General features: G+C 39.4%; 1 long non-coding RNA gene and 1 pseudogene across 1 annotated transcript; one reads left to right on the forward strand and one right to left on the reverse strand.

Annotated features, from left to right (window-relative positions):
- The first annotated feature begins 467 nt into the window (after nt 1–467).
- On the forward strand, nt 468–8,564 carry LOC138157174 (uncharacterized). Its single transcript, XR_011167328.1, has 4 exons — nt 468–1,697; nt 2,202–2,276; nt 7,995–8,123; nt 8,468–8,564. It is a non-coding gene; the product is annotated as an uncharacterized lncRNA (long non-coding RNA).
- Nucleotides 8,565–10,858: 2,294 nt separating this feature from the next.
- The window catches only part of LOC138157239 (zinc finger protein 850-like), a 62,094-nt pseudogene continuing 49,798 nt past the window's right edge, over nt 10,859–23,154 (reverse strand).

Here is a 23,154-nt window from a genome sequence, read left to right on the forward strand (position 1 = left end):
TCCCCTACTCACGCAAGGGTTACAGACCAGTTAAGGTTTTTTTCTTTCTTCCATTTTTATCAGAATTTATTATTTTTTCCCTCCATTTCCCTCCCTACCTCAGCAGAACAATTTTTTTAATCCCTCATAATAAATGCCCTTAGTACAGCAAAACAAATCCTCACAGTGACCACGTCCAAACTTGCATGTCTACGTCTTCTGCTTGGCAGGCGGCTTGATTCATCTTCAGCCCTCTGGACTAGCCGAGTTTCCCTTTTTGACGTCGGGTGCTAGAGCTCCAGAGATTTACAGTCTTCCAGGTGCCGGGATCAGTGGGGGGAGGGTGGGAGTGGGAACACATCGGAAAACCTCCAATAAGTAATGTCTCTGAAAGGCAGAAGCCGCGTGTCTCGTGGCATTCTGGGAGTTGTAGTCCTGAGGATCTCTGGGAGCAGGCACAATCCTGAGCTTCGCCTTAGTGTGAGTTAGGGATTGCCCTTAGTGTCTTTGGTCGGAACCAGCTGGAGATCATTCTAGGGCCTGGACCCAGTCCCAGGTATTTAATGACTTGGCCCTGACCCCCACCTCACGTCCTCGGTGCGATCAGGTAGATCCAAAATGCTGGGCATGCCATCTGACAGTTCTCTTGAGGATGAGGGGTGTGTGTGTCTGTGTGTCTGTGTGTATGTGTGTCTGTGTGTGTGCGAATCTGTGCTGTGTCTCTGTGTCTGAACGTGTCTCTGTGTCTCTGTGTCTCTGTGCCTGTGTGTCTCTGTGTCTGTGTGCTTGTGTGTGTCTGTGCCCCTGCCCCAGGTGATAGATACCCTTATATTCTTGTAACTGCCCAGGCACTAATTCTGGCCTTTGAGCAGAGTAGGTGCCTACTTAGCTCCTTTGAAGTGCTCATTAATAATCTCACATCTTCCATTTACTTTGTATTTGATTAGCTATCTATGTGTTATATTCTGCCTGCCCATTCACCCACCCACCACCCCAGAAACTCAACTCCTTGAGGGCAAGAACTTTTCATTTTTGCTTTTATATCTCTAGGGTCTAACCAACTGCCTTGAGCATAACAGCTGCTTACTAAATGTTTGTTGAATTGAGTTGAACTATATGTTTATTGGATGAATGAAACTCATTTTTGCCCTTTTGTATATACGGCTCTTTACCTATCTCTGCAGTGCCCTTTGAGACTGAGACTGGGGCTGCTAAGTTCTGACTGTTCTTGATTCTGTTTTCTCTGTGCTCACAGCCTCCCCTTTAGAATCTAGAGGTGTCCAGTACGGAGCACTAAAAGGAGGCAAATATCTCACCTCTAGTGATGATGGTCTCCCCAAAAGTGACCTTGCCGCTAAGCCCCCAGGCCCTGGAAAGCAGGAATCCATCCTAGGAGGAGAAACATCTGCTTTGGAACCTTTGGCCAGAACTTCAGAAAACAGCAGGGCTTGTAAGAGGCTGGTGCTGGAGCAGTTCCCAGTCACCCAATCCGGCTAACCAGTATTAGGTAACATCACAATATTCAGATGCTAATGAGGAGTGGGTGACCTTAGAGAACCGACATGCTTGGGCAGAAAATTGAGAATTACAGAAATTAAGAAGAAGTTGTGGTTCGACCATATAGGAGAGACACCTAGACTGACTGCAGGAGCCTTATTCATACAGAAGAGAGCATTCTTTGACCTGGAATCATATTTATCCTTAGAAAGCTTGCCAAGGTGGGTACTATGTTCCCTGGTGGGGCTTAAGTATGCCCTGCACTTCCCCCATACTCTATATTCACCAAGGGAAGACATCAAAGGCAGGATATTCTAATATATCTTAATGGGTCCTGGGTCAAGACTTAGAGTGGAGAGGAATAGAGCAGAAAATGCTTTGCAAGTGGGTAGGTAAGACATTAAAAACTTTCTGAACTGTAGCTTAATGGCTTGATGAGTTTGGAGGTAGATTTTGGTTGGTACTATATAGGCTATGGTCTTATTATTTAGAACGTACTAAGACCACAATTATAGGATCTTTACAGAACTTCCTTCTGATTCAGTATTGAGGGTGGAGCTACTCCTGGGATCCCTTTGACCTCCAACTTCCTTCCTAAGGCAATGTGGATGGTTATAATAATACCCAGTTGTACTGTGAAGATTTCTAGGTTGGTGAGTCTGGGAAGCACAAGGCAAGAGATTTCCCTCGTGGCTTCTTTCCCTTACACAGTTCTGCCTTGTCAGGAATCCTCCCTTCCCCAAGAGGGGTGCATCAAGTAAGAAGGCATGAGTTCAGGACTCCTTATGACCAGGTCACAGGTAAGCTGGGGTTCTTTGATCTCTTTCCCCTAAAATGCTTTCTCCTGCCTGAGAGTAAAAACATTCCCTTCCCTTACTCTTGAGCTTATAAATGACCTACCTTAAAAAATCCTGTCAAAAAAAAAAAAGTCCTGCCCAGGAAACCTGAGCAGTTATTTGGCTTTAGAGAACTGGTAGTGTTCTCATGTTCCCAGTTTACCTACTGCTATTCCACAGCACCCTTCTCTCATCTACCAAGATCCAGTCACTTAATCAGGATATGCAGTTATGTTCTCAGTACTATGTTCAGCCATACCAGCAAAACATAAGAAATAAAAGACATAGTCCTTGTCCTTAAGAACCTTATGGTTTTATTAGGGAGACAAGACATGAACATTAAAATCACAATTTTAATTAACTTAAAAGTTAAATAATGCAGGATGAGTCAAGATCAAAATGAATGGCATGGGCAATCAATATGAGTTCAGGGAAGGTACAATGTGGGCTGTGAAGTTCTTTTAGAAGAGGTGGGATTTGAACTTGGGGATAGACAGGATTCAAATAGCTGTAAAACATAGCTGAGGGAAAGTCAGAGGACAGGAGTTCAAATCCTGTCCCTGATGCTCTGTATTTGTATCACCTTGGGCAAGTTACTCAACCTCCTTGAGGCTACACTTTGTAAACTGGAAAAACAGAGTTTGAACTAGATAAGTTCTAAGGCCCCTTCCAGCTCTAAAGCTATAATCCTGTTGTTCTATGAATGCCATGAGTAAAGACTTGGAGTTGGAGTGAACATGTCCTTTACAGGAATCAGAGAGAATACTGACCTGGCTTGAATTGAGGTTGCATTTTAGGAAGTAGTGGGGAAATAGAGCAGAACTTGATAGGGTGAAGCCATATTATAGAGGGCCTTGAATGTCAGATTAAGGAGTTTTGAATAGGTCCTGTAGATAGTTAGGGGATATTTTCTATTCTCAGGGTTTTCATGACTGTTCTCCCTAGGTTACCATACTGGTCTGACCTTTCTTCTCTCTCCTTTGTTATGCCCCCTAACTGCATATTCTAGGCTTTTTCTTTCTACACATGATAACCTCATCAGCTCCCATAGGTTTAATTATCATGTCTATGTTGGCTAACTCTCCAATTGCTATCAAGCCTTAGGATGTCTTCTGAGCTTCAGTCTTGCATTACTAACTGCTTATTGGAATTTGGAACAGGATATCTCATAGATAGCTCAAACTTGGCATGTCTAGAACGGAACTCATTTCACTCTCACCTTGGACCCATTCCTTTTCCAAGCTTCTCTATTGCTGTTGAGGATGCCACCAACCTAGGTGGTTTCCTTAAGTCCCAATTTTCTCTCAGTTCATGGAGCCAATCAATAATGGATTTAAAGTCAGAGAACTTTGTTTGACTTGATGTGGCCCTACCTGAATGACCTTGGACAGATCACTTAACCTCCCTAGGCATCAGTTGCCTCATCTTTAAAATGACAGGTTTGGACTAGATGATGTCTGAGGTCTCCCAAGTTAAAATACAAGCTCTCTGAGGCCAGGAACTGTTTAACTTTTGTCTTTGTATTCTGAGCCCCTAGCACAGTGCCTGGTACTATAGTGATTACTTTAACATGCTTATTGATTGATTAAAGAAGAAATGATTTTTTGGGTTGAGGGGGGTGAAAGAAGGAAAATGTTTTCAGGATTTCTAGACGTAGTGCCTGGAAGAATATTTATCTAGATAGAGCAGGCAGTAGTGACCATCTCACTGTTTGAGACTAGACCCTACAGTATATAAATTATCACTGAAAGATATTTCACGTGAAAAAATTTTCACATGTAAAAACTGACATCCAAAAATACTATCTGATCTCAGAGCTCTGAATTATCTAAGAGTGTGGCAGGATCTGGAGAAACCAGTTATAGGAGCCTGAGGTTGGAGTTTATTGATGTTTTCCCAGACAGAATATTATTTATACTTTTCTGGACAAGAACATAAAACCCTTGGAGCTATTCTTCCCATAGGAGGATGAATATACAATTTAAGATTTATATTTTTTCTGTCCATAGAAAACCAAGAACTTACCTATTTATATTAATTGTAGGCCAAATTATAGTTAGGTGGATTTGGAACTGGTCGAATTCCAACCATTGGAGTCCAATATTGAAATCAATAACTAGATATTAATGACTTCATATCTATTGAAGGGAGTGTCCCAGGAATCTGTCCTTGGTTCTGTGTTAACATTTTTTATCAACGATTTTGTTAAGGTATAGATGGCATACTTACATTTTCTGGTGACAAAATTGGCAGGGAAAAGTAATTCATGGTGACAGGATCTAAAGAGATCTCAAAAAGGCTAAATAGTTGAACTAAATGTAATATAGAATTTAATGGGGGAAAATTCAGTTCAATCAAGATTATTTTGCTCTTGTTATTGAGTCGTGTCTGACTTCATGATCACATTTGGGGTTTTCTTGGTAAAGATACCAGAATGATTCGCCACTTCCTTCTCTTGCTCATTTTACAGATGAGGAAACTAAGGCAAACAGGGTTCCCAGGGTCACACAGCTAGTAAGAATTGTGAGGTCAGATTTGAACTCAGGAAGATGAATCTTCTTGACTCCAGGCCCAACACTCTCTCCACTGTACCATCTAGATTTATTAAGCACCCATTATATATGAGACACCATACTTGATGCCAGGAAAATCAACCCTTCCATCTAGGAGCTATTATTATATTGGAAGCTATCATGTTGGGAAGATGCTACATATATACATAAGTTAATACAAAGTAATGTCAAGTGGAAATGCTGAAAAGTGTCATGTTTTCAAGATGGCCACAAGGGGAGGAGCACTGCCCTGGCAGAGGCGTGTGGAACCTGCTGGCCTGTCTGTAAGAAGAGGGGAATGGCTGCAACAAAATGTGTAAGACTAATTAGTAGGATCCTGTACCAAAGGCTCCTCTAGTCCAAACATGGTGAAGGAGCATTCTGCCTTTCCCTTCAATACTTCCTGGTGAACAAAGGGAGGAGCTCATAGCCTTAGCACCTTGCCACTTTTCCCTCCAGAGCCTGGGTGTTGCCATTCACCTTGCTAATGTATGCAAAGACCACTGGACCTTGCCATTTGCCCTACAGCTAAACCTCATTTTGTATATTGTACTCACAATATCCATAACACTTCCACAGAAGTAGTTTCCAACTTTTTTTGTATGTCCAAACAAGGCTACCACCCTAGTTCAGACCCCACTCTCCTCATACCTGTATCATTACAAGAACCTCCTAATTAGTTTCCCTGAACCCTTCCTTATTCCAATACCTCTTCTACACAGCTGCCAAAATAATTTTCCTAAAATGTGAGTCTGATGATGTCACTCACCTATTCAATAAACTCCAGTGGCTACCTTTGCCTTTAAGATCAAATGTAAACTCTTCTGTTCAGCTTTTAAAGCCCTTCACAACCTGGACCCAACATATCTTTCCCATCTTGTTACTCTTCTTCCCTCTATATACAGTCAAACCAATCTTCTTGCTATTCCTCACATATGATAGTCCTTGTCCCATATCTTTGCCCTCGTTGTCTCCCCTGCCTGAAATGCACTCTCACTTCAACCTCTTAGAATCTCTTACTTCCCTTAAAACTCTACTCAGGTAAAACAACTTGATCCAGCTAGGTGGTGGAGTGAATAGAGCACTAGACTTGGAGTCTTAGAGACTCCAAGTTCAGATCTGCCTCAAACACTAGCTATTTGACTCTGGGCAAGTAATTTAACCTATCTGTGCCTGTTTCCTAATCATTAAAATGAAGGGGCTTAATTTGATGTCTTCTGGTCCCTTCTGTGATCTTTGATTCTATAGAAAGTCTTTGATGAAACCCACTCACCCCCCCCCCACTCCAGGGCTAGTTCCTTCCCTCCCCCCAAAATCACTTTTTTTAGTTATTGTATGTATACTTATTTACATATTATCTTCTTTAATAGAATTAAGCTTCTTGAGGACAGGGAGAATTTAATTTTTGTCTCTTTACCTCCAGTGCCTAGCACAGTGCCCAGGACATAGAAATTGTTCAATAAATGCTTGTTAATTGATTTATTGATACCCTACGCCAAACCCAACTTTGTATGTTATCTTGGTTCTCTCAACCCATCCTCAAAAATCTAAAATCAGTGGAAGTGAATGTAGTTAGAGATGGTGATTTCCATAATTCATTGGTCATCAATAAAAGGATACAGCTACTTCTGCTTTCTGGTGCACAAAGAAAGTTGGATACCATATAGTTCAGATAAGCCCTTCCATATTTTGCTTGTATTCCCACAGCACCCATAATTTCAGTAGTTTAATGCATAAATGGCAAAACGTCGGTAGGGCCATAACTGAAGCTGTCCTAATTGAAGCTCATTTGGAATAATCTGTTTCCTTCAGTCACTATCCCCACTCATTCCTAAGAAGGACAACTGCTACTGAGGTGGATTCTTGGAGAGGCTTGGTGACTGACTCAAGAGTTGGATAGCACCATGTTCCAATCTAGGAAGGGAGGGAAAGAAAAAGGGAATAAGCATTTACATAGCACCTATTATGTGCCCGGCCATTGTACTGATCACTTTTATCAATATTAGCTTATGGGAAGTATTTGTCTTGCTATAGCCATTAAATCTGAGCATGCCACCTGATGTAAGCGTATTGATTTCTATAAGTACCTGGCCTAAGTAGCCATCCTGTATTACTTTATTATAAGTTTTATGGCCCCGTTACTCTAATCTCATCATATATTACTATAAGCATATTATTAATTACTGTGGCACGGCCATCAAAAATATTACTCACAATCTTAGGTGTTATTACTATCATGTATAGTGTCCAGAGTGAAGAAGATAAAAGCCCCATTGCATTCTGTATTGGTCAAGCTAAATATATAATAGTGTGTTCTGTTGTGTAAACTACATTTTAATGGGGACAAATAAACTGAGAAGGGAAAGACTAGTAGGAAAAGGATAACATATGAACAGTTGCAGAAAATAATATGTTTAATCTGGAAAAAAAAGATTTAGAAAAATATAAAAATGGCCTTCAAATATTTGAAGAACTGTTAAGTAAAAGCTGGATTTGACTTGATCTTTGTAGAAGTCCAAACCAAGAACAATGGGTAGAATTTAAAGGGAGGGAGATTGCAGCTCAATAGAAGGAAGACCTTTTTAATGTTTAGGTACAAAATGGATTGGGCTGCCATGAGAGAAAGAGACTTTACTGGATGTATTCAAGCAAAAGTTGGTCAATTGGAGAGAAATGTAGAAAGTAATTGTCCTTTAGATTTGAGGTTGCCCCTAGTCAATGCTCCAACCTGGGTTAGCGCTAACTTTAAGATTCTGAGTTGTCTGTAAAATCTTTTGCAACCCAAATCCAAGCTAGTCTCCTTATTCTGAACTTATGTACACTTACTGTCTGTACCACACGACTTAACATATTATTAGATCCTCTCTTGTATTGTTTGCCAATTGAATTGTTTAATTGTTTAATACCAGTAAAATTATATGTTTCTCAAGGACATTTACCATATTTCATACACTGCACCAGCTATAATCAGGGGAGCTATGCTTATAAAGTAGAATCATATAATTTACTTGACTTGAAACACTCAGATCTCTGAACATTATTAGTACATATAACTTTGTCCATTCCTTTTGACCCTGCCAATTTTCCAAGACCATGCCCATGCTATGCAAGAATGTGTTTGTTATTTCAGGCATCATTGACATTTAAGGATATAGCTGTGGTCTTCACCCAGGAAGAGTGGGGGGCAGTTGGATTGTGGACAGAAACACCTCTACAGGGAAGTGATGCTGGAAAAATTATAGGAATCTAGTCTTATTGGGTAAGGTTGATTTTCCTGTGTGATCTAGGGTCAGTCTTCCCACTGGAAACTTTTGCCCCCTCAGTTATGTTTTTGGGCTTCTAAATTGCTTATCTTATAGGGACTTAGGGTTCAATAATCATATAGTGCTAATCCCTTTGAACTTAGAGAATATTCCTGCTCTTTCTTTAAAGTCTGCACTTTCTATAGTATGAAATAGATATTTGTAGTACTAAATTTTTTTTCAAATGCTTCACCTTTCTCATATTCCAGAGATTTTAAAGAACAAAGCAGCAGAGATTTTCTGTGATGTTTCTTCATTCTCAGAACAAATACCCAAGTAATTTGTCTTTCCATATGGGCAGGACATAAAGGATCCAAACCAAATGTGATCTCCAAGTTGGAACATGGAAAAGATCCATGGAAGGTAGAGAAAGAAATCCCAAGATGTACCTGCCCAGGTGAGAGAACCAAGCAGGTCAGAGTTATCAAAAAGTCACAAGGAGTTAATAGTCTTAGAACTCTTGATATTGCAGTTCTGAGATTTCCCCAGGTCTGTGGGAAAGACTGTCACTTGTCATGAATTCCCTTAACTATCTTGCCTTAACTTCTACATATCATGGACAATTTAATCAATTTTCTTGCAGAATTCCAGACTGATATGCTGAAGATTTGAGCCAGTTCACAGCTTCAACAACAGTATGTTACTGTGACAGTTTTTCCACAGCCCCACAAGCAGTATTTCTGTCTTTTATTATTGTCTATTTGAGAGATATGAGGTGGAACCTCAGAATTGTTTTTAAATTGCATTTCCTACATTGACCTAGAGTATCTTTCATTTCTTTTGGTTACAGATTTATTAGCGAATAGGACTTTTATTCATAAATGTTTGTTTAAATTATATATATATATATATATATATATATATATATATATATCTTGAATGACAGATTTGTCTAAGTTATTAGATGAAATTATCCCCTCCCACCACTCAACATTTATTCTAGTTTAACTGAAAGTTGTCTGCTTTCTTCCTCCTATTCAATTCTAGGCCCACCTCATTATTCATCTTCAATGCCTTTCTAAGATGTGTGGCCTGATGGACTAATTCCATTTGAAGACACAAAAGAAACCATTTTAATGAAGAAGAAAATGAGTAAGTTGGCTTATGAAACTGAAGTGGATACCAGGGAACTCATCAACCAACTTAGATTTTTTGAAACATATTCAAAAGATGGAATCAAAAGCCAGTAATGGAGAATTAATGCAAAGGCCTTGCGTGGACTTCTAAGAAAAGCATCAGGAATATTATTAAGATTCAGGATGAACGGAGACTAATAAGGAAAAGTTAAGTACAATAAAAAAGGTATTTGTAGTAACTGGCAAAAAGATGAGTGAGTATCAAAGAGGCAAAGTGGGAATAGGACCATTGCTAAGAATGAATAAGATTCTGACAACCAATAAAAAAGAAAACAGAGCTGCTCAAATAAAAAATGTAAATAAGTAACTATAATAAAAATATAAAGGGTACAAGAGAAGGGAAAGATAAGGCATCAAAAAAGGCTTTTTTAAAAGAGACAGACAGATATGGACATGAGTTGGACCTTGACAGCTTTTAGAATTTGAATGGGGTGAGTAGACATTCCAAGTGGAAAGAAAAATATGAACAAAGCTCTGGAGTGAGAAATGAATTCTTTATGTGTGTGAGACACTTACGAGCCTACCTGGACAAGTATGGGGCATGCTTGTTTTGAAATAAGAGTGAATAAGTAGTATGGGAATGGCTCATGAAACACTTTGACTGTGAAGTTAAAGATACTGTTTGGGATGAAAAGCCTCATCCAAAATTTAATCAAGAATATGGAGATCTCTTAGTCTAAGAACAGGAATTTATTCTCTTCCCCAGGAGAAGAGGGCGGTCTTCTCCTCGACTGATCTTGAGGAAGAGGCACATTACAAAAGGCAGAACAAGAATTTATACCCTAATGCAGTCAAACCCCCTCCGCCCCGCCCCCGGCCCCCCATCTCCCTTCTCCCATTGGCTGAGAGGCGGACTCAAGTCTCAGAGCGAAAATCTTCCCCAATGGCAAGTCCCAGGGAAGCCTGCCACTAACTCTCAGTGGCTGGGAAACAGGCTTACAAAGAGCAAGGATGCTGATTGACAGCAAGGGAAAGAGGGAAAGGTCCCAAAACAAGGGGGGGGGGGGGGGGAGGGAGGAGGAATGAGCTCGGGCTATCCCTGACTCCCACTGGCCGGAAGGAGGGCCCCACAGAGGCAGGAAATCAGAAAGCCTCCTGAAAGGGCTTCCTGCTGATTGGCAGCAGAAGTGAAGGGGTAAGGGGCGGCCAGGTGGCTCAGCGAGTAAGACCTGGATCAAATCCCGGCCTCAGATACTCAGCACCACACCCAGAAATAATTGGCCGTGTAACCTTGAGCAAGCTTAAAAAAAAAAAAAGTGAAGGGGTGGGGGAAAAGGGATGTTAACAATCCAAAACTGCCTGAGAAGTTTTCACTCCCCCAGGCAATACTGATCCTTATGTTGTGGGCAATAGAAAGAGCCATTGGGAATAACTGGATATAATAGTAAGAAGGAGGTTCAAGATCAGAAAAACCTGGGTAGGGGAGTCTAAGATTTTAGATCCCGAAGGTCTGAAGATAGCCAAAGATATGGGAATCAGAAAATCAAATTAGAATAGAGTTAGTCGGGCATTAAATGTCAAATAAAAAGCGTTTCAATAATGAAGGCAGATGATTTGGTCATAATTCAGTAACATTAGGAGAACAAAACATGACACCAGTGATCAAAATGGGGTAGTAATACTGATATTGGGGAGTCAATGGCTTTCCCTCTGGCCTTTTATAATAATTCCTACAGAATGTCAGCAACCCTGACCTTGTAAGAGTGTGCAATAAGTGATTGCGTTTAGATGGAGATTATTATCTTCATGGTTACAGAAAGGCCCTGATAACAGTTAAGGAAGGTTTGGGAGAACTGAGACTGCAAGGATCTTCTTATAGACATGAGAATTTTTAAACAAAGTGATTTGACAGAAGTGTACAGGGTCAGTTGAAAAGGATAGGATCCTACTACAGTAATGGGAATGATTAAGCTTTTAGAGTCTCCAATTTGGCCCTTCATAGAATATTTCATACTAGATTATAAACCTAACAACATCTTGTTCTTGCTCTTCTGTTTATCAAGTAATACTCTTGTCTGGACCTCAGGCTATAGCATTTCATCAGATTGGGGGCTTCTCCCTCCTCACCCTTTATCTGAAGATAAACACACTATGAGTTCATGAATATTCATTTTGCCTCTCCACCTAATTCTACTAGTTGGATTGGTCCCCATTAGACTTTAAGGGATCTGGGTTCTCATGCTCCTCATAGTATGGAGCTGGCTTCTAGACTTTACCACTACTTTTCCTGGCTCTGTAACCCCTTGTAGTCCAGTCTTAGTTTCATATTCATCGGCAGTACTGAGCTGACAGAAACACACAGAATGAATTGGCATTGAAAACTTTGTATTACAAAAAATAAATACATGAGCATTGCAACTGCATCAATATATTACAAATTTTCACCTTTCCAATAATCAGGCAAAACAAAAACTATATTTTATAATTATTACAGACACAAATATAAATACAAACACAAATACCTAGGACATTCATCAAATTTTTCAACATACACTCTGCAAATTCAGAATCAAACTCACAACTTTGGTCTGAGTTTGAAGCTAAAACTTCAAAGTTTTTCAGTCTTGTGAATCCATAACATAGTTATGGATCAAAGAATGAACATTTCAGTGCCAGAAACAGCTGATTCTTGCATTTTCAAGGTAAGTCTGCTCTGCAAAATATCAGGGTATAAGGTGAAACTGTTAGTGCTTGGATGACAGTTCAAAAAAGAATAGACATTCTGTTACCAAACATAAGAACAATCCTAACAAATTGATATCTGTTCCTATGGTTAATATTACAGAAAAATTTGTAATGAAACAAAAGCAAAACATGAAATGTAATGGAGCATTTTCTAATTTCATGATCATGACAAAAGTTTTCCTTTATTTTCTTATATCCTATAGAACAAAATAAGGCAATAATTATGAAGAAAGCAAGAATTTGGTAGAGTACATTATGAATTTTTTTTGCTATTTGTTACTGTGTTGTCTTGCTGAATTAACATATACACTTTGGAAAGTCTAATACAAATAAACCATTTAAATTTGGTTTAGAAAAAAAGCATTGGTAACACTTATTTAAAAGTTGGGCATGAATGTGACCCCTATTATAAAACTGTTTCCACATAAAAATCAGATGGGAATTATACTACCTTACTTTAAATTACTTTTTCCAGTAATATAAAGAGCAGTAACTGTAAAGGCTATCTGTATTCATTTCTTTTGTTGCAAAAGGTTTGTTTTTTTAAATAAATATTTCAAGGACATGAACAGTCATAACAGAATATAGTGTGTGTATTTCCTTTACCAGTACCCCTTAAAACTTCTTTATGTTGCAGTAAATATTTTCAGGAGTTACTGTGACAATTTTTTTAAGTCATTTCTATTCTTTTGAAGATACTGGAATTTAGTCATTATTACCTGATGATCCATACAAGAAAATTTTCCAATTATATTTCCTTACAACTATATTGTAAAAGAAAGCAGGTCAATTCATTTAAGGGCAATGATCAACCTTTCTAACCCTAATGGGTATATCTATGCATCACTGCTGTTTTATTAACAAAAATGATTTCAAAATAATTAATGGAAGCTAAAAATATCCTTGTAAATAGGTAATTTTTAAATAATCAAAATTAAAATGCTTATTATTCTTAGAAAACTAGTATTAGGTGAATTAATCATTAAACAAAACTTTCAGATAAGGTGCTTTGGTATGAACTGATTTAACCTCACTTTGTAGGTGCCAGCTTTTATTGTAGAATAGAAAGAAACATAGCTGACAAAGGGAAAGGAAGCAGATTTCTCGATTTAAATACCCCAAGTAAAATAGTAACTGGTAACTTATGTGATATTATGACTATACAGCATTTGAATAAGGGATAAGTCTAAAAGTTTCACATTATTTACTAAACACTTAGGATTACTCTCCACTATGAAGTCTCTGATGTCTGACTAGGGCTGAACTATGCCTAAAGGCATTTCCACATTGATTACATTTATAGGGTTTCTCTCCAGTATGGATTCTCTGATGTCGAGTAAGGTGTACATGCAGGCTGAAGGCTTTTCCACACACATTACATTCATAGGGTTTCTCTCCAGTATGAGTTCTATGATGTTGAATAAGGTCTGAACTTCTAATAAAGGCTTTCCCACATTCAGTACATTCATAGGGTTTCTCTCCAGTATGAATCCTTTGATGCTTAGTAAAGGATGACCTATCACAAAATGCTTTTCCACATTCACTACATTCATAGGGTTTTTCTCCAGTATGAATTCTCTGATGCTGAGTTAAGTGTGTACTCTGAATGAAGGTTTTTCCACATTCAATACATTTATAGGGTTTCTCTCCAGTATGAATTCTCTCATGTTGAGTACGGTCTGTACTCTGACTGAAGGTTTTCCCACATTCATTACATTTATATGGTTTCTCTCCGGTATGAATTCTCTGATGTTGAGTAAGGTGTCCACGCAATCTAAAAGTCTTTCCACATTCATTACATTCATAGGGTTTTTCTCCAGTGTGAATTCTCTTATGGCGAGTAAGGCATATGCTCTGACTAAATGCTTTCCCACATTCATTACACATATATGGTTTCTCTCCAGTATGGACTCTCTGATGTTGCATAAGGAGTGCAGCCTTACTGAAAGCTTTTTCACAGTCATTACATTTATAGGGTTTCTCCCCAGTATGAACTCTCTGATGTTGAATAAGGAGTGCACCTTTACTGAAAGCTTTCTCACATTCATTACATTTATAGGGTTTCTCTCCAGTATGTACTACTTGATGTTGCCGAAGAAGTGCACTTTTACTGAAAGATTTACCACATTCGTTACACTCAAAGGGTTTCTTTGCTGCACAGATTTTCTGATGTCTAATTAAATGTGAATTACATTTGAAGGTTTTTTCATATATGTCACATTCAGGATACTTCTCTTTTCTAGGAACATTCTCTTCTGTAATAAGGACCGAACTCAGAGTATACACATTGTACTCCAATTCCCTCTTCACAGGCAGCATTTTCTTCTGGGGAACTGTCATTTGTCTCAGATGTCTCTCCTGGATTCTCTGCTGTCTCTCATACTGGCCATTAGATTCCCAGGCTTGTCCTAGATTAGAGTAACAGAAAAAATCCCTTGTGAATCCCTCCATTGTCACCTCCTGGGATGATAGCTTTTCAGAAATAACTTGCTTTAGAGTTGATGCATTGTCTTTAGGCATTGTAATACAATCTGAAAGAATAAAAAAAAGCAATTGTGCCCTTGTTCCTACAAGAATGTGTGCAACAAGAATGGAAACTATAAAGTGAGAATAAGAGAGTGAATATGATGAGTGCATTAGGTGGTTTCTGACAGTTTTCAAATATGCAAATATGATCTTGTACTTTAGAGAGTGGAAGGGGAGGCAAGGTACAGTGATCAGAGGAAACACATGGTTGGAAAGGGCTGATTCTGTGTGAACAATAAGCATGGAAATGAACATAAGCCCATCAATGAAGACTAAAAGGTAAGAAAAGCTGGAATAGGCTAAATAGGAGGTATTTGTCTAGCGTCAAATATCAGTATTATGAGAGGCAGTCTAGGTTATTGTAATAGAGTCCTAACTGGTTTTCTGGGTCCCCTTGTATTATCTTTCCCAGCTGATACCATTGGTGCTAAAAGAATCATTCATAAACAACAATTTCATTATCTGTAAGTAAGGCCTCTTCTACATTCCCAGCTTCCCTTCAATTTCCCTAACCAGAATTAGTTCATCTTTAGCCACAGCCATCTAGTCTCTAAATCATTACAATCTTTTCCTATACAGATACAGACCTAGACAGGTTTAGGATTCCCTATATATTAGGACCTATAAAAGGGTTGAAAGCCCAACTGCTGGTGCCTCACTTTCTTTTTCATCTACATTCTCTCGCTATCTACTCGTTCCTTTCTTACCACCTACACATAATACCCAAGTCTCCATCAACCCTAATAGTTATCATCTTATGGATATTTCTTTCCCTTATTAGCTAAACTCCTAGAATATGTGATGCTCAGTGCCTCCATTTTTTCTCTTACTCTCTTCTGCAATCTGGCTTTCACCTCATACAACTATAACTGTTTTTTAAAAAGTTATCAAAGACTCTTTTATTGCCAAATCTAATGGTCCTTTCTCAGACTACATCCTTTTACATCTCTCTGCAGCATCTGACACTTTACTATTTTTTCCTTCTGGGCTCTCTCTCTCCTCTTTTGGTTCTTATAACATTGTTTTCTTTTGATTTTCTTCCTTACCTGTGGGACCACATCTTCTTGAAAGTCTCCTTTGTTGGTTCTCTGTCCATGTCACACTCATGTTCATGTTACCCAAGGCTCTGTCCTGGGCTTTCTTCTTGTTTCTATCTATGCTCTTTCATTTGGTAACCTCAAGAGTTTCCATGGGTTCAATTAGGATATCTATGCAAATTATTCCTAGATCTATTTGTCCACCTCCCAGTCTCTCTCCTCAGCTCTAGTCCATCATTACCAACTACCTAATGGACATTTCAAATTGGATGTCCTATAGGCATCTCAAATTCAACATGTCCCAAACAGAATTCAATATCTTCTCTCCAATTCCTAACTCACTCTTCTCCCAAACTTTCCTATAACAACTGAAGGTGCCATAATGTTCCCAGTTACTTGGGTTTACCTTTGGTCTTCCTCACCTTCTCACTTTCACTCACCCCACATATCCATTCAGTTCCCAAACCCTCTTTCTATCTCTACATCTCTTGAATCCATATCCATTCCCTTCTCTACTCACAAAGCTAGCATCCTATCTTAGGCCCTAATCAACTCTTGCCTAGACTATTACTCAACCTCCCTACTTCAAACCTCTTCCCAAATCCAATCTATCCTTAACACAGCTGTTAAAAGTGATTTTAATAAAACATGGATCTAACTGTGTCATTCCCTACTTAATAAACTCCAGGCATTACCTACTGCCTCTGAAATAAAATAGAAATTCCTCTGTCTTGGCATTTAAAGCTCTTCACAATCTTCATAACTACTTATTATCTTTCCAGAATTCTTACAATTACTCCTTGGCATAATAAGAACTTAACAAATGTCTGTTGATTCACTGGCTGACTGATAAATTTTAAATACTCTTATATAATATGTTCAAGATATCTGAAGGAGCTTATGCCAAGTGACCCTAGTCTTCTCCATAGAACTGGAGGACTTTAAGGAGAATTATGAAATCAATAGTTCTAAGAGAATAACTTCTCATGACATTGTTACAATCACTCCGTTCTTTTTCACTTACCTGGGAAGGTATCTCTTGGAATTTCTCTTTCTACCAGCCAAGGCTCTTCTCCTTGCTCCAACTGGGAGATCACATCAGGTTTGGAAATTTGATGCCCTGCTCATATGGAAAGACAAAAGATTTAGGTATTTATGCTCAGAAAAAAGAATCCCAGAAAAATTTCAATCCTTTCCTTCTTGAGGACCTCTGAAGGATAAAAATAGTTGTAGCATCAAAGACAGCACAAAGAAAGCATCTATTTCATCCTCTACAAAATATGACCTTTCACTTAGAAAGGGAGAATAGGAACATTTTGTTTCTGTGACCAAAAGGCGAGGGATCCCTAATCATTGAGCCATAAGCCCCTATCCACAAAAATATACCAGAGACCCTATCCTCATCTTCTTTTTTTCCTTTTTTTTTGGAGCGGGGAAGACAGGGCAATTGGGGTTAAGTGACTTGCCCAAGATCGCTAGTAATGTCACAAGGCTAATAATGTCTCAAGTGTCTGAGGTCACATTTGAACTCAGGTCCTTCTGACTCCAGGGCTGGTGCTCTATTAACTGTGCCACCTAGCCACCCCTTACCCTCATCTTTTACTAAAGAAATAAAAATACTACAGTGGATAGAATGACCCTGAGTCACATAGGAAAAGCACACTTACCCAATGAGACCAGGTTCCTATAGTTCTCCAGCATTACATCCCTGTACAAGTATCTCTGACTGCGATCCAGTTGCCCCCACTCCTCCTGAGTAAAATCCACAGCTACATCCTTGAATGTTAATGATTCCTGAAAAGTCAGACAAATGCTGGCTCAATTTAGGGTCACTGACCTCCCTTAAAGGCCATGTTAATGGCCTCAAGGAAGAAGCTACAACATCAGAGGGAGGATACAAGAGCATATGTTCTGATAAGGATCAGAAAATCTAATTGTTCCAACTTACACTATTTAATTTACTTCCTGCCAGATTTCTGTCTATAAAAAAGGACATGCAAAAAAGCAGGAGACAGTCAGTATGCCTGAAGACTATATAGTTTTGACTGGGAGAAAAATATACAAATAACACAGCTGGAAAGAATGGTAAAGAGCACCTACAAAAGTGCTAAAGCTGAGTGGTAAGCAATTGTTCAGAAAAAAGAAGAAATAATCTTGGATCCTAGTAGCAAGGGAAGACTTCACAGAAAAATTACAAAACCCTAAAGTTGGAAGAGATCTTGTATGTCATCTAGCAGAATTAGGTCTTATAAGTCACCTAATGGATGAATATTCTATACATTCTTCTCCAGTTGACCATGTTTAGTCATTCCAACCTCTACTTTAACCCTAAAGAAGTCATTCTCTCATAAAGCTCAATCCACTTTTTTGCCTCTCTAAATATTAGAAAGTTTTTTCTTCTATTGAACTGCAACCTGCCTCCTGGGCAAACAAACAAGTACTTATTAAACCTACATGCCAGGTATGGTGCTAGGCACTGGGCCACAAATACAATGCAGTTAGGGAATGCAGTGGATTCTAGAGCACTGGACCTTAAGTCATGAAGATCTGAATTCAAATTCAGCCTTATAAATTAATATCTATGTGACCCTGAGCAAGTCACTTAATTTCTGCCTCAGTTTCCTCAACTGTAAAGTAGGGTAATAATACCATCTACTTCCCAAGAATATTGTGAGGATAAAGTGAGATATATTTCTAAAACACTTTCCAAACCTTAAAGCATTCATAAGGGGAATTATTAATATTAATATTATATGGGAAAACTAGTTTATATATGTTTATATAAACACAGAGTATAAATATAAAGAAAATACAAAGCAGTTAAATACAAGGAAATTTGAGAAAAGGAGTTCAGCTTGTTTGTTTTTCCCCTAGGTCTTTCTCTTTGTCAATAAATACTTATTAAGGGCCTACTATGTGCCAAGCACTGTGCTAAGTGCTAGGGATATAAAGAGGCAAAAGACAGTGCTCAACTTCAAGGATTTCACAGTTTGATGGGGAAGAAGACAAGCAATCAAACATGTACAAACAAGCTATACACAGGATAAACAGGAAATAACTGAGAGGCAAGGCACTAGATTTAAGAGAGGTTGGGAAAGGCTTCCTGTAGAAAATGAGACAGGGTTTAAAGGAAGCCAGGGAAGCAGGTAGAAATGAGGAGAGAGAGCATTCCAAGTGTAGGGGACGGAGTCAAGAGATGAAGTATCTTGTTTGAGGAACAGCAAGGAGACTAGCAAGGTCACTGGATAGAAAAGCAGGTAGTGGAGATCATGTATTAGAAGACTAGAAAGGCAGGAAGGGGCTAGGCTATAAAGAGCTTTGAATGCCAAACAGAGGATTTTGTATTTGATCACAGAGGTGACAGGGAGCCAATGGAGTTTCTTGAAAAGTGGAGTGACATGGCTGGACCTGTACTTTAGGATAACCACTTCACTGGCTGAATAAAGGATGGACTGGAGTAGGGAAGACTTGAGGCAGGCTGACCTACCAGTAAGTTACTGCAAGAGTCTAGGAATTAAGTGAGAAGGGCCTGTACCAGATTAGTGGCAATGTCAGAGGACAGAAGAGGGCGTATTCTAGCGATGCTAGAGTATTATACAGGAGGTGTACTGTTGGCCAGACCCAGTGTCAGTGTCCTTAAACCTGCTTCCCTGTCTCTGTATGCCCAACTGGAATGGACAAATGACTCACTGAGACTTTTTAAAAAATTTTCCCCCTCAGGATTCAGTCTGGTCCGGAGGGTAGGAAACCTGTGGCCTCAAGGTCATATGTGGCCTTCTAGGATCTCAAGTGTGGTTTTTTAACTAAGTCCAAGTTTTACTGAGCAGATCCTTTTATTAAGGGGATTTGCTCTGTGAAATTTGGATTCAGTCAAAGGGCCATACCTGAGGACCAAGAGGTCCACATGTGACCTTGAGGCCATAGGTTCCCAATCCCTGAATACATTTTCTAGATCTGCTTAGAGGAATTTTTTTTTAATTCTACAAGCATACAATGAAAATGTCCCATTAATCTTTCTCGTTCCTTTTGTTCTGATTGCATGTTTACTAAGCTATATTCCAACTTTCAGTTTTCAAGTCATTTTATCAACCAAGAGGATGAGGCACAGATGTTTGACACAAATATCTGGTTTATTTGACAGTTCTGTTTCTCAGTGTAAATGAATGAATTGGTGGCAGAGGTAGAAGAGAGCAATGTAACCAAAAATAGAGACAGAAGGGAGACTTCAGAGTAGGGGGTGGTCAGTAGTGTCATGTTCAATAGAAATGTCAAGAAGCATGAGAGCTATGAGAAGGCCATCGGATTTAGCAATAAAAAGATCACTGGTATTCTACAATAGATAAGTAGTCAAAGAATATAACCAAACAATTCTTGAAAGAATTGCAGATTATTAAGTGTAATGAGTGTGATGAATACACAGAAGCACGGAAACAATATGAACTGATACAAAGTGAAGTAAGCAGAGTTAAGAAAACAAAATTCACCATGACTATCACAACATAAATGGAAAGAACACACACACACATACACACACACACACACACACATACACACACACACCAGAAGTGAATATAGTAAAATTTTACAGACCAAACATGACTCAAGAGAAGAACAGAGTGGGATTTGGGAATAGAAGTCACAGTAATGGCTGATAAGAGGTTCAAGAATAAGGATGTAGGAAAGGTGCAAGAAGGGGTTACTGGTCAAAGAAAAAAAATTCAGAGTTCAAGATCTTTGACATTGAATAATTTCAAAGGTATCTGATCAGGGTCTAGGATGTGACCCCTCAGGAGGGTGGCAGGAGTAGAGTTGAGATGATGATGAGAAGAGTTGAGGAAGTTTAGAAACTGAAAGGACTGATTATTAGAAATGGGTTAAGTATGAAAATACTGATGTCATCAAGAATCATGGCAGCAGACCATAAGACAACTAAGTCAAGTTTTGAGGTCCTTAAAGAAGGTTAGGAGACTTCTGGAGGCTTCTAGATCACAGCAAAAATCATAAGGAAAGGATAGTAAAATCAAATGGTACAAATTTCAAAGGAAGAAAGGCTATTAAGTGACAGCAGGAAAGCAAGGGTCTGAAGGTGGCAGTAGGAAACAAAGAGAAGGACAACGAATCTTCCTAGCTCTCTAAGTCAGGAGAATGAGAAGTCAGTAAATAAACATTTAGCAGGTGGCTACTCTGCTAAGCAGGGCTGCCAACACTAAAACAGGGGTTCAGGAGTGTCGTTTCAGGAGAAAGGTAGGTTGTAGGGATATAGAAGGCCTGTTCGAGGGAAAGATGGGGAATGAATGGAAGTTTGTTGACAGTGAGGGGAGAGAAAGCATGAGGAAAAGAATGGAATTCTGGAGGTCAAAGTGGAAATGCAAAAGGACAGGGAAGGCAAAGCTGGGATGTATCAGGATTAGAATATAGCAAGGGAAAGCGGAGGAACAATTACAATTTTGGATGACATGTGTAGTTAGGAAAACAAGATAAAGAAGAGATGAAAGGCAAAGTACTCCCAGTCTCCTGGGCTAGAACAGGCGGGGATCAGGTTCCTCAAGAAACCTTTATTGGGTAGAGAAGCTCCAGGATAGGAGGACATGTTTTCACCCTCTTACTAGAAAAGACACTCCCAACTCACCTGGGATCTGGCTGTCAGAAGCCCAGAAGTCATTTCTAACTCATCAGCACCCACCAGCTGGTCAACAGCAGATTCTTGAGAGGGAAGATCTATGGAAGAGAAAGGAGTTTCCTGAGGGTGAGACGCTTGTTTTGTGGTTCCCAGACTCACCACTCTACAATGCTTACAGGGCAAGCAATACCTTTATCCCTCCCGGGCCTTACAGAAGAAAGAGGGAAGTCGGAGAGAGCCCATAAATAGTACCTCCCAAATCCCAGATCAAAGCAAGGATTCAAAGACACCACTGTCAGGAATCCAGGTCCTAGCAGGTTTTAGATAAGTATTTAGCCACTGCCCACAACCCCAACTAAAAACCACTTCCAAAGACTATCAGGCCAGAGGAGGGAAAATTCTAACAATTTTTATTAAGGTGATCCTCACTTATTTTTAGAGCATCTACAGATGTCAAAACATTCTGCTTCATGCTCCTTGCACAAAATTCAAAATTTTATAAGCCCCCATTTTCCCCCATTCCAAGATCCAAGGAGATCACTAAAATATATTAAAATACCCTGCCTCTGACTCCTTCGCAAAACCATCCACTGGTAAGTAAAGCATGGTAGTGTAGTGAAAAATACAGCACACTTTAGCTTCCCCAGGGAGCACAGTAAATTCCCCAATTAAACAATCATTCCAAAGGAAAGGCAATTCCAGGTCAAATAATGGAAAGTGTTTTTCTGAAATACTGTAGTTTACTCTGGCAACTAGGAGAGAATGCAATCTCCTCTTTAATTAATCTGTACTTCCTTCCCCTCTTCTTTCTCACCTCTCTCCCTAAGCATTTGGGTCAGATCCACCAAGACCATCCACTCGCCAAGGGTATCTGGATATCTGATAAATCACCCCAGTCCTATTTACTCAAGCAGAATGATCAGGAAATGTTCAAGCATCAGGGTCTCAAGGTCCTGCTTCTTCCTGAATGTCCAACTACAGGTCTCCTCCTTGCTCCTGGAATGGATTCCACAGGTCTGGAGCCTCAGAAGGAAACTCACTTTAGCTGGAAAATTCACTCTGGAGCTGAGATTCTGAGCTCCTCAGTAAGGAATCTTCCCACTGGTAATTCCAGGCCAGACACCTGCAGCAGTTCTGCAGTGCTGCTGTGGGTGAGAAGACACAATCAAGAGAAGGAATTCAGCATCCTCAAGTCACAGTCTGAGACCTGAAGAACATTGGAAAGATAGCCAGAGGACCAATCAGATGTACAAATGGGCACATGATGAATTACATTTATTAAAGAAAGATCTAATTCAATTCAATTCAACAAGCATTTAAGAACCCACAACATGTAAGACTTCATGCTGCTGCGAATACAAAGACAAAACAAAAAACAGATCCTGCCCTCAAGAAGCCGTTACTCGATTCTACTGAGGCAATACAACATGTATAGAGAAAAATAAATAAAATGGTAATTTTGGGAGGGAAGGATGTACCAGGCATAATAGAGGATCTAATGGGGACTCACTATATTCAAAGAAACCTATGGCAGATGCTGTAGAGGATACAAGGATGAAAAAAATCCAGGTGTCTGATCTCAAGAGGCATAAAATGTAAGATAGCACATGACAGTAAGGTCACATGGTCCAGATAGAGCTCCTTCCATGGACCCTGAAGGATGGACACATGCCACAGCCAGACACAAACCAGGGATTCTTCACACACAGACACAGACACACTGAGGAGCTCTTTCTACACAAAAACACACTTGTAAGTTTCTTTGCGCATACATGGACATAGACACACTTTAGGTTCTTCAAATTCTCAGAAACAATATAGCTTCATTCACACAGATCCTCTATGGGCTCATGTCCCCACCCAGACAAGTTCTTCACACACACACACACACACACACACACACACAGTCGTTCACATGCTATGGGTTCATTTCACAGACACACACAGTCCTTCACACATGGTAGGCTCTCTATACATACATACA

This window comes from Petaurus breviceps, unplaced genomic scaffold (genome assembly GCF_028583685.1).
Source record: "Petaurus breviceps papuanus isolate PSGF00001 unplaced genomic scaffold, PetGlider_PUasm1.0 171, whole genome shotgun sequence".
Classification (NCBI taxonomy): domain Eukaryota; kingdom Metazoa; phylum Chordata; class Mammalia; order Diprotodontia; family Petauridae; genus Petaurus; species Petaurus breviceps.